This window comes from Oncorhynchus keta, chromosome 11 (assembly GCF_023373465.1).
Source record: "Oncorhynchus keta strain PuntledgeMale-10-30-2019 chromosome 11, Oket_V2, whole genome shotgun sequence".
In the NCBI taxonomy this organism is placed as follows: Eukaryota; Metazoa; Chordata; class Actinopteri; order Salmoniformes; family Salmonidae; genus Oncorhynchus; species Oncorhynchus keta.
In genome coordinates this window covers 46120405-46129602 of record NC_068431.1, presented here as the reverse complement: position 1 = coordinate 46129602, position 9198 = coordinate 46120405, and positions in this window count along the sequence as shown.

The following is a 9198-nucleotide window of genomic DNA, read 5'->3' as shown; positions in this document are numbered from 1 at the left end:
AAACATTAAGTATAGCCTCATAGTTAGCTACACTACATGATCAAAAGTATGTGGACACCTGCTCGTCGAACATCTCATTCCAAAATCATGGGCACTAAGTTGCCTCCACTCTTTTGGGAAGGCATTCCACTAGATGTTGGAACATTGCTGTGGGAACTTGCTTCCATTCAGCCACAAGAGCAATAGTGAGGTTGGGCACTGATGTTGGGCGATTAGGCCTGGTCGGCGTTACAATTCATCCCAACAGTGTTCGATGAGGTTGAGGTCAGGATTCTGTGCAGGCCAGTTAAGTTCTTCCACACTGATCTTGACAAACCATTTCTGTATGAACCTCGCTTTGTGCACGGTGGCATTGTTATGCTGAAACAGGAAAGGGCCTTCCCCAAACTGTTGCCACAAAGTTGGAAGCACAGAATCGCTGTGAATGTCATTGTATACTGTAGCGTTAAGACTTCCCTTCACTGGAACTGAGGGGCCTAGCCCAAACCATGAAAAACAGCCCCAGACCATTATTTCTCCACCACCAAACTTTACAGTTGGCACTGTGCATTGGGGCAGGGAGCATTCTCCTGGCATCTGCCAAACCCAGATTTTTCCATTGGTCTTCCAGATGGTGAAGCGTGATTCATCACTCCAGAAAACGCATTTCTAGAGGCAGTTTGGAACTCGGTAGTGAGTGTTGCAACCGAGGACAGCTGATTTTGTTGTGCTTCGTGGTTCAGCACTTGGCATTCACGTTCTGTGAGCTTGTGTGGCCTACCACATCATGGCTGAGACGTTGTTGCTTCTAGAATTTATAGGAATATGGTTTCTAGTGCAGCAGCATACCACCCTGCATCCCACCGTTGGCTTGCCTCTGAAGCTAAGCAGAGTTGGTCCTGGAGGGGAGACCTGATACTGCTGGAAGTAGTTTTGGATGGCCAGTAGGAGGCACTCTTTCAACTGGTATAAATAAAAAAATCCCAGGACATTGATTGGGGACATTGCCCTGTGTAGGGTGCGGTCTTTTGGATGGGATGTTAAACGAGTGTCCTGACTCTCTCTGGTCACATGGCACTTATTGTATGAGTAGGGGTGTTAACCCCGCTGTCCTGGCTAAATTCCCAACAGGCCCTCATACCATCATGGCCACCTAATCATCCCCAGCTTCCAATTGGCTAATTCCTCTCCCCTTGTTGCTGTAAATGAGAATCTGTTTTCAGTCAACTTACCGGGTAAAAACTATTATAGGCCTATTTCTGTTTTTCCCTCTTTATCAAAAGTGGTGGAAAAACTTGTCAATAATCAACTGACTGGCTTTCTTGATGTCTATAGTATTCTCTCTGGTATGCAATCTGGTTTCCGCTCAGGATATGGATGTGCCACTGCAACCTTAAAGGTCCTCAATGATGTCACCATTGCCCTTGATTCTAAGCAATGTTGTGCTGCTATTTTTATTGACTTGCCCAAAGCTTTTGATATGGTAGACCATTCCATTCTTGTGGGCCAGCTACAGAGTATTGGTGTCTCTTAGGGGTCTTTGGCCTAGTTTGCTAAGTACCTCTCTCAAAGAGCGCAGTGTATAAAGTCAGAAAATCTGCTGTCTCAGCCACTGCTTGTCACAAAGGCTTGATCCTAGGCCCCACGCTCTTCTCAATTTACCTCAACAACATAGCTCAGGCAGTAGGAAGCTCTCTCATCCATTTATATGCAGATGATGCAGTCTTATACTCAGCTGGCCCCTCCCAGGATTTTGTGTTAAATACTCTACAGCAAAGCTTTCTTAGTGTCCAACAAGCTTTCTCTGCCCTTAACCTTGTTCTGAACACCTCTAAAACAAAAGTCATGTGATTTGGTAAGAAGAATGCCCCTCTCCCCACAGGTGTGATTACTACCTCTGAGGGATTAGAGCTTGAGGTAGTCACCTCATACAAGTACTCAGGAATATGGCTAGATGGTACACTGTCCTTCTCTCAGCACATATCAAAGCTGCAGGCTAAAGTTAAATCTAGACTTGGTTTCCTCTATCGTAATCGCTCCTCTTTCACCCCAAGCTGCCAAACTAACACTGATTCAGATGACCATCCTACCCATGCTAGATTACGGAGACATAATTTATAGATCGGCGGGTAAGGGTGCTCTCGAGTGGCTAAATGTTCTTTACCACCAATGCTCCTTATAGGACACATCACTGCACTCTATACTCTTCTGTAAACTGGTCATCTCTGTATGTATACCCATCACAAGACCCACTGGTTGTTGCTTATTTATAAAACTCTCTTAGGCCTCACTCCCCCCTATCTGAAATATCTACTGCAGCCGTCATCCTTCACATAAAACACCCGTTCTGCCAGTCACATTCTGTTAAAAACCTCTTGAGCGTAGGGGGCAGTATTTTGATGTTTGGTTGAAAAACGTACCCAAATTAAACTGCCTATTTCTTAGGCCCAGAATCTAGAATATGCATATAATTGTCAGATTAGGATAGAAAACACTCTAAAGTTTCCAAAACTGTGAAAATGTTGTCTGTGAGTATAACATAACTGATATTGCAGGCAAAAACCTGAGGAGAATACAACCAGGAAGTGGCCTCTATTTTGAAAGCTCCATGTTCCATAGCCTGCCTTCACTCCATTTAAAGGGATATCAACCAGATTCCTTTTCCTATGGCTTCCCCATGGTGTGAACAGTCTTTAGAAATAGTTTCAGGCTTTTATTTTGAAAAATTAGCAAGAAAGATCACATCGCTTCATTGTATGGCTGGGTGCCATCAGCCTTTTGTATGCGCAACAGCTTGGAGCAGCAATTTTCTCTCTCTCTCCTATTGAAGAAGCTACATTCCCGGTTGATATTTTATTGATTATACACTGCTCAAAAAAATAAAGGGAAGACTAAAATAGCACATCCTAGATCTGAATGAATTAAATATTCTTCTTAAATACTTTTTTCTTTACATAGTTGAATGTGCTCACAACAAAATCACACAAAAATTATCAATGGAAATCAAATTTATCAACCCATGGAGGTCTGGATTTGGAGTCACACTCAAAATTAAATTGGAAAACCACACTACAGGCTGATCCAACTTTGATGTAATGTCCTTAAAACAAGTCAAAATGAGGCTCAGTGGCCTCCCGGGTGGCACAGTGGTTAAGGGTGCTGTACTGCAGCGCCAGCTGTGCCATCAGAGTCCCTGGGTTCGCGCCGAGGCTCTGTCGTAACCGGCCGCAACCGGGAGGTCCGTGGGGCGACGCACAATTAGCCTAGCGTCGTCCGGGTTAGGGAGGGCTTGGTCGGTAGGGATGTCCTTGTCTCATCGCGCACCAGCGACTCCTGTGGCGGGCCGGGCGCAGTGCGCGCTAACCAAGGTTGCCAGGTGCACGGTGTACCCTCTGACACATTGGTGCGGCTGGCTTCCGGGTTGGATGAGCGCTGTGTTAAGAAGCAGTACGGCTGGTTGGGTTGTGTATCGGAGGACGCATGACTTTCAACCTTCGTCTCTCCCGAGCCCGTACAGGAGTTGTAGCGATGAGACAAGATAGTAGCTACTACAACAATTGGATACAAGGAAATTGGGGAGAAAAAGGGGCCAAATTTTAAAAATAATAATAATAATAAAACATTTAAAAATGAGGCTCAGTAGTGTGTGTGGCCTCCACGTGCCTGTATGACTTCCCTACAACACCTGGGTATGCTCCTGATGAGGTGGTGGATGGTCTCCTGAGGGATCTGCTCCCAGACCTGGACTAAAGCCTCCGCCAACTCCTGGACAGTCTGTGGTGCAACGTGGCGGATGGAACGAGACATGATGTCCAAGATGTGGTCAATTGGATTCAAGTCTGGGGAACGGACGGGCCAGAGCATCAATGCCTTCCTCTTGCAGGAACTGCTGACACACTCCAGCCACATGAGGTCTAGCATTGTCTTGCATTAGGAGGAACCCAGGTCCAACAGCACCAACATATGGTCTCACAGGGGGTCTGAGGATCTCATCTCGGTACCGAATGGCAGTCAGGCTACCTCTGGCGAGCACATGGAGGGCTGTGCGGCCCCCCAAAGAAATGCCACCCCACACCCTGACTGACCCACCGCCAAACCGGTCATCCTGGAGGATGATGCAGGCAGCAGAACATTCTTCACGGCATCTCCAGACTGTCACGTCACGTCTGTGCTCAGTGTTAACCTGCTTGTGTTAACCTGCTTGTGTGTGGAGAATTTGATCGAATCCGGACTGCGCCACTCGTGAGGCCTACTGCAACACTTAACAAAGAGCTGCCGTTAGTTTCAGAATGGGTGGCAAAGAATAAATTAGTCCCAAATATTTTAAAAACTAAGAGCATTGTATTTGGAACAAATCATTCACTAAACCCTAAACCTCAACTGAATCTTGTAATAAATAATGTGGAAATTTAGTAAGTTGAGGAGACTAAACTGCTTAGAGTAACCCTGGATTGTAAACTGTCATGGTCAAAACATGCTGATACAAGAGCAGCTAAGATGGGGACAAGTCTGTCCATAATAAAAGTGTTGCTCTGCCTTTTTAACGACAGTATCAACAAGCCAGGTCCTACAGGCCCTAGTTTTGTCGCACCTGGACTACTGTTCAGTCGGATGGCCAAGTGCCACAAAGAGGGACCTCGGAAAATTACATTTGGCTCAGAACAGGGCAGCACAACTGGCCCTTAAACATACACGGAGAGCTAACATTAATAACATGTTTGGAAGTCTCTCATGGCTCAAAGTGGATGAGAGATTGACTTCATCACTACTTGTTTTTGTAAGAAGTGTTGAGAAGCTGAATGCACCAGCTGTCTGTTTAAACTACTAGCACCCAGCTCGGACACTCATGCATACCCCACAAGACATACCACCAGACGTCTCTTCACAGTCCCCAAGTCCAGAACAGACTATGGGAGGCGCACAGTACTACATAGAGCCATGACTACATGGAACTCTATTCCACATCAGATAACTGATGCAAGTACTAGAAACGGATTTAAACAGATACAAAAATACACCTTATGGAACAGCAGGTGTAACAGTATAATTTTAAACCGTCCCCTCGCACATACCCGGGTGCGAACCAGGGACCTTCTGCACACATCAACAACAGTCACCCACAAAGCATCGTTACCCATTGCTCCACAAAAGCCGCGGCCCTTGCAGAGCAAGGGGAACTACTACTTCAAGGTCTCAGAGTAAGTGACGTAACCAATTGAAACGCTATTTAGCGCTCACCGCTAACTAAGCTAGCCGTTTCACATCCGTTACACTCACCCCCCTTTTGATCTTCCTCCTTTTTCCGCAGCAACCAGTAATCCGGGTCAACAGCATCAATGTAACAGAATAACTTTACGCCTGTCCCCTCGCCCATACCCGGGCGCGAACCAGGGACCTTCTGCGCACATCAACAACAGTCACCCTCGAAGCATCGTTACCCATCGCTCCACAAAAGCCGCGGCCCTTGCAGAGCAAGGGGAACTACTACTTCAAGGTCTCAGAGCAAGTGACGTAACCGATTGAAACGCTATTTAGCGCGCACCGCTAACTAAGCTAGCCGTTTCACATCCGTTACACAGGGACTGTGAAAAGACACACACAGGCACAAACACACATACACATGATAAGATACGCACTCTACACACATGTACACATGGATGTTACATGGTAAATATGTGATAGTGGAGTAGATAGTTGGCCCTCGTTCTGGGACTCACCCACAAACAGGACCAAGCCTGACCTGCTGAGGAGTGACGGACTCCATCCTAGCTGGAGGGGTCCTCTCATCTTATCTACCAACATAGACAGGGCCTCATGATACCTCACATCTCAAAATAGGGCTACTTAATGTTAGATCCCTTACTTCAAAGGCAATTATAGTCAATGAACTAATCACTGATCATAATCTTGATGTGATTGGCCTGACTGAAACATGCCTTAAGCCTGATGAATTTACTGTGTTAAATGAGGCCTCACCTCCTGGCTACACTAGTGACCATCCTGCAAAGGCGGAGGTGTTGCTAACATTTACGATAGCAAATTTCAATTTACAAAAAAAATAAATGACGTTTTCGACTTTTGAGCTTCTAGTCATGAAATCTATGCAGCCTACTCATTCACTTTTTCTAGCTACTGTTTACAGGCCTCCTGGGCCATATACAGCATTCCTCATTGAGTTCCCTGAATTCCTATCGGACCTTGTAGTCATAGCAGATAATATTCTAATCTTTGGTGACTTTAATATTCACATGGAAAAGTCCACAGACCCACTCCAAAAGGCTTTCGGAGCCATCATCGACTCAGTGGGTTTTGTCCAACATGTCTCTGGACCCACTCACTGTCACAGTCATACTCTGGACCTAGTTTTGTCCCGTGGAATAAATGTTGTGGATCTTAATGTTTTTCCTCATAATCCTGGACTATCGGACCACCATTTTATTACATTTGCAATTGCAACAAATAATCTGCTCAGACCCCAACCAAGGAACATCAAAAGTCGTGCTGTAAATTCACAGACAACACAAAGATTCCTTGACGTCCTTCCAGATTCCCTCTGTCTACCCAAGGACGCCAGAGGACAAAAATCAGTTAACCACCTAACTGAAGAACTCAATTTAACCTTGCGCAATACCCTAGATGCAGTTGCACCCCTAAAAACTAAAAACATGTCTCATAAGAAACTAGCTCCCTGGTACACAGAAAATACCCGAGCTCTGAAGCAAGCTTCCAGAAAATTGGAACGGAAATGGCGCCACACCAAACTGGAAGTCTTCCGACTAGCTTGGAAAGACAGTGCAGTCCCGAAGAGCCCTTACTGCTGCTCGATCATCTTATTTTTCTAACTTAATTGAGGAAAATAAGAACAATCCGAAATTCCTTTTTGATACTGTCGCAAAGCTAACTAAAAAGCAGCATTCCCCAAGAGAGGATGGCTTTCACTTTAGCAGTGATAAATTCATTAACTTCTTTGAGGAAAAGATCATGATTATTAGAAAGCAAATTACGGACTCCTCTTTAAATCTGCGTATTCCTTCAAAGCTCAGTTGCCCCGAGACTGCACAACTCTGCCAGGACCTAGGATCAAGAGAGACGCTCAAGTGTTTTAGTACTATATCTCTTGACACAATGATGAAAATAATCATAGCCTCTAAACCTTCAAGCTGCATACTGGGCTCTATTCCAACTAAACTACTGAAAGAGCTGCTTCCTGTGCTTGACCCTCCTATGTTGAACATAATAAACGTCTCTCTATCCACCGGATGTGTACCAAACTCACTAAAAGTGGCAGTAATAAAGCCTCTCTTGAAAAAGCCAAACCTTTACCCAGAAAATATAAAAAACGATCGGCCTATATCGAATCTTCCATTCCTCTCAAAAATTTTAGAAAAGGCTGTTGCGCAGCAACTCACTGCCTTCCTGAAGACAAACAATGCTTCAGTCTGGTTTTAGACCCCATCATAGCACTAAGACTGCACTACTCCAGTGCTAGCCTCCCTACACTGGCTTCCTGTCAAAGCAAGGGCTGATTTCAAGGTTTTACTGCTAACCTACAAAGCATTACATGGGCTTGCTCCGACCTATCTCTCTGATTTGGTCCTGCCGTACATACCTACACGTGCGCTACGGTCACAAGACCGCAGGCCTCCTAATTGTCCCTAGAATTTCTAAGCAAACAGCTGGAGGCAGGGCTTTCTCCTATAGAGCTCCATTTTTATGGAACGGTCTGCCTACCCATGTCAGAGACGCAAGCTCGCTCTCAACCTTTAAGTCTTTACTGAAGGGTCATCTCTTCAGTGGGTCACATGATTGAGTGTAGTCTGGCCCAGGAGTGGGAAGGTGAACAGAAAGGCTCTGGAGCAACGAACCGCCCTTGCTGTCTCTGCCTGGCATGATGACTCCTTGCTGTCCCCAGTCCACCTGGCCGTGCTGCTGCTCCAGTTTCAACTGTTCTGCCTATGATTATTATTATTTGACCATGCTGGTAATTTATGAACATTTGAACATCTTGGCCATGTTCTGTTATAATCTCCACCCGGCACAGCCAGAAGAGTACTGGCCACCCCACATAGCCTGGTTCCTCTCTAGGTTTCTTCCTAGGTTTTGGACTTTTCCTAGCCACCGTGCTTCTACACCTGCATTGCTTGCTGTTTGGGGTTTTAGGCTGGGTTTCTGTACAGCACTTTGAGATATCAGCTGATGTACGAAGGGCTATATAAATACATTTGATTTGATTTGGAGTAGTGGCCTGAGGGAATACACTAAATGTATTGGGTACAGGGTTCAGAAATGTAATATTTTAATCTGTATATAACTGTCTTAATGTTGCTGGATAGCAGCTAATGGGGATCCTTAAATGGGGATTCTTACAAGTACAGAATAAAAATATATTTGTTACATCCCTTTATATAACATTAATTTCTAGCTAATTTACTTTTTCTTTGTCTACTGCAAGTTTAAAACCTGATCATGTGCAGGCCGGTCTTTCATACTATTTCTGTAGCAAGCTGTAAAATAGAAGAGAATAGAACATTGAGACTTTAATGCAGATGGATACGGAATACAAAAGCACCATTCAAATCTACATCACTCATTCTGCTTTAGGAATTTCTAGGAATATAATTTCTAGTGCATCATACAATGAGTTTTAAGACTTTTTTTCTACACAGCCAATGGACATGTGAGAGAGCAATTAGACATACACACACATAAGACAGATATGAAACTGTAAAAGATAATGGACTAGGGACTCATTCTATGACAAAACATTAAGTATAGCCTCATAGCTAGCTACACTACATGACCAACAGTATGTGGACACCTGCTCGTCGAAAATCTCATTCCAAAACCATGGGCAATAATATAGAGTTGCTGCTACAACAGCCTCCACTATTATGGGAAGGCTTTCCACTATATGTTGGAACATTGCTGTGGGGACATGCTTCCATTCAGCCACATAAGCATTTGTGAAGTCGGGCACTGATGTTGGGCAATTAGGCCTGGCTCACAGTTGGCGTTACAATTCATCCCAAATGTGTTCGATGGGGTTGAGGTCAAGGCTCTGTACAGGCCAGTCAAGTTCTTCCACACCAATCTCAACAAACCATTTTTATATGGACCTTGCTTTGTGCACGGGGGCATTGTCATGCTGAAAAAGGGCCTTCCCCAAACTGTTGCCATAAAGTTGGAAACACAGAATCGTCTTAGAATGTCATTGTATGC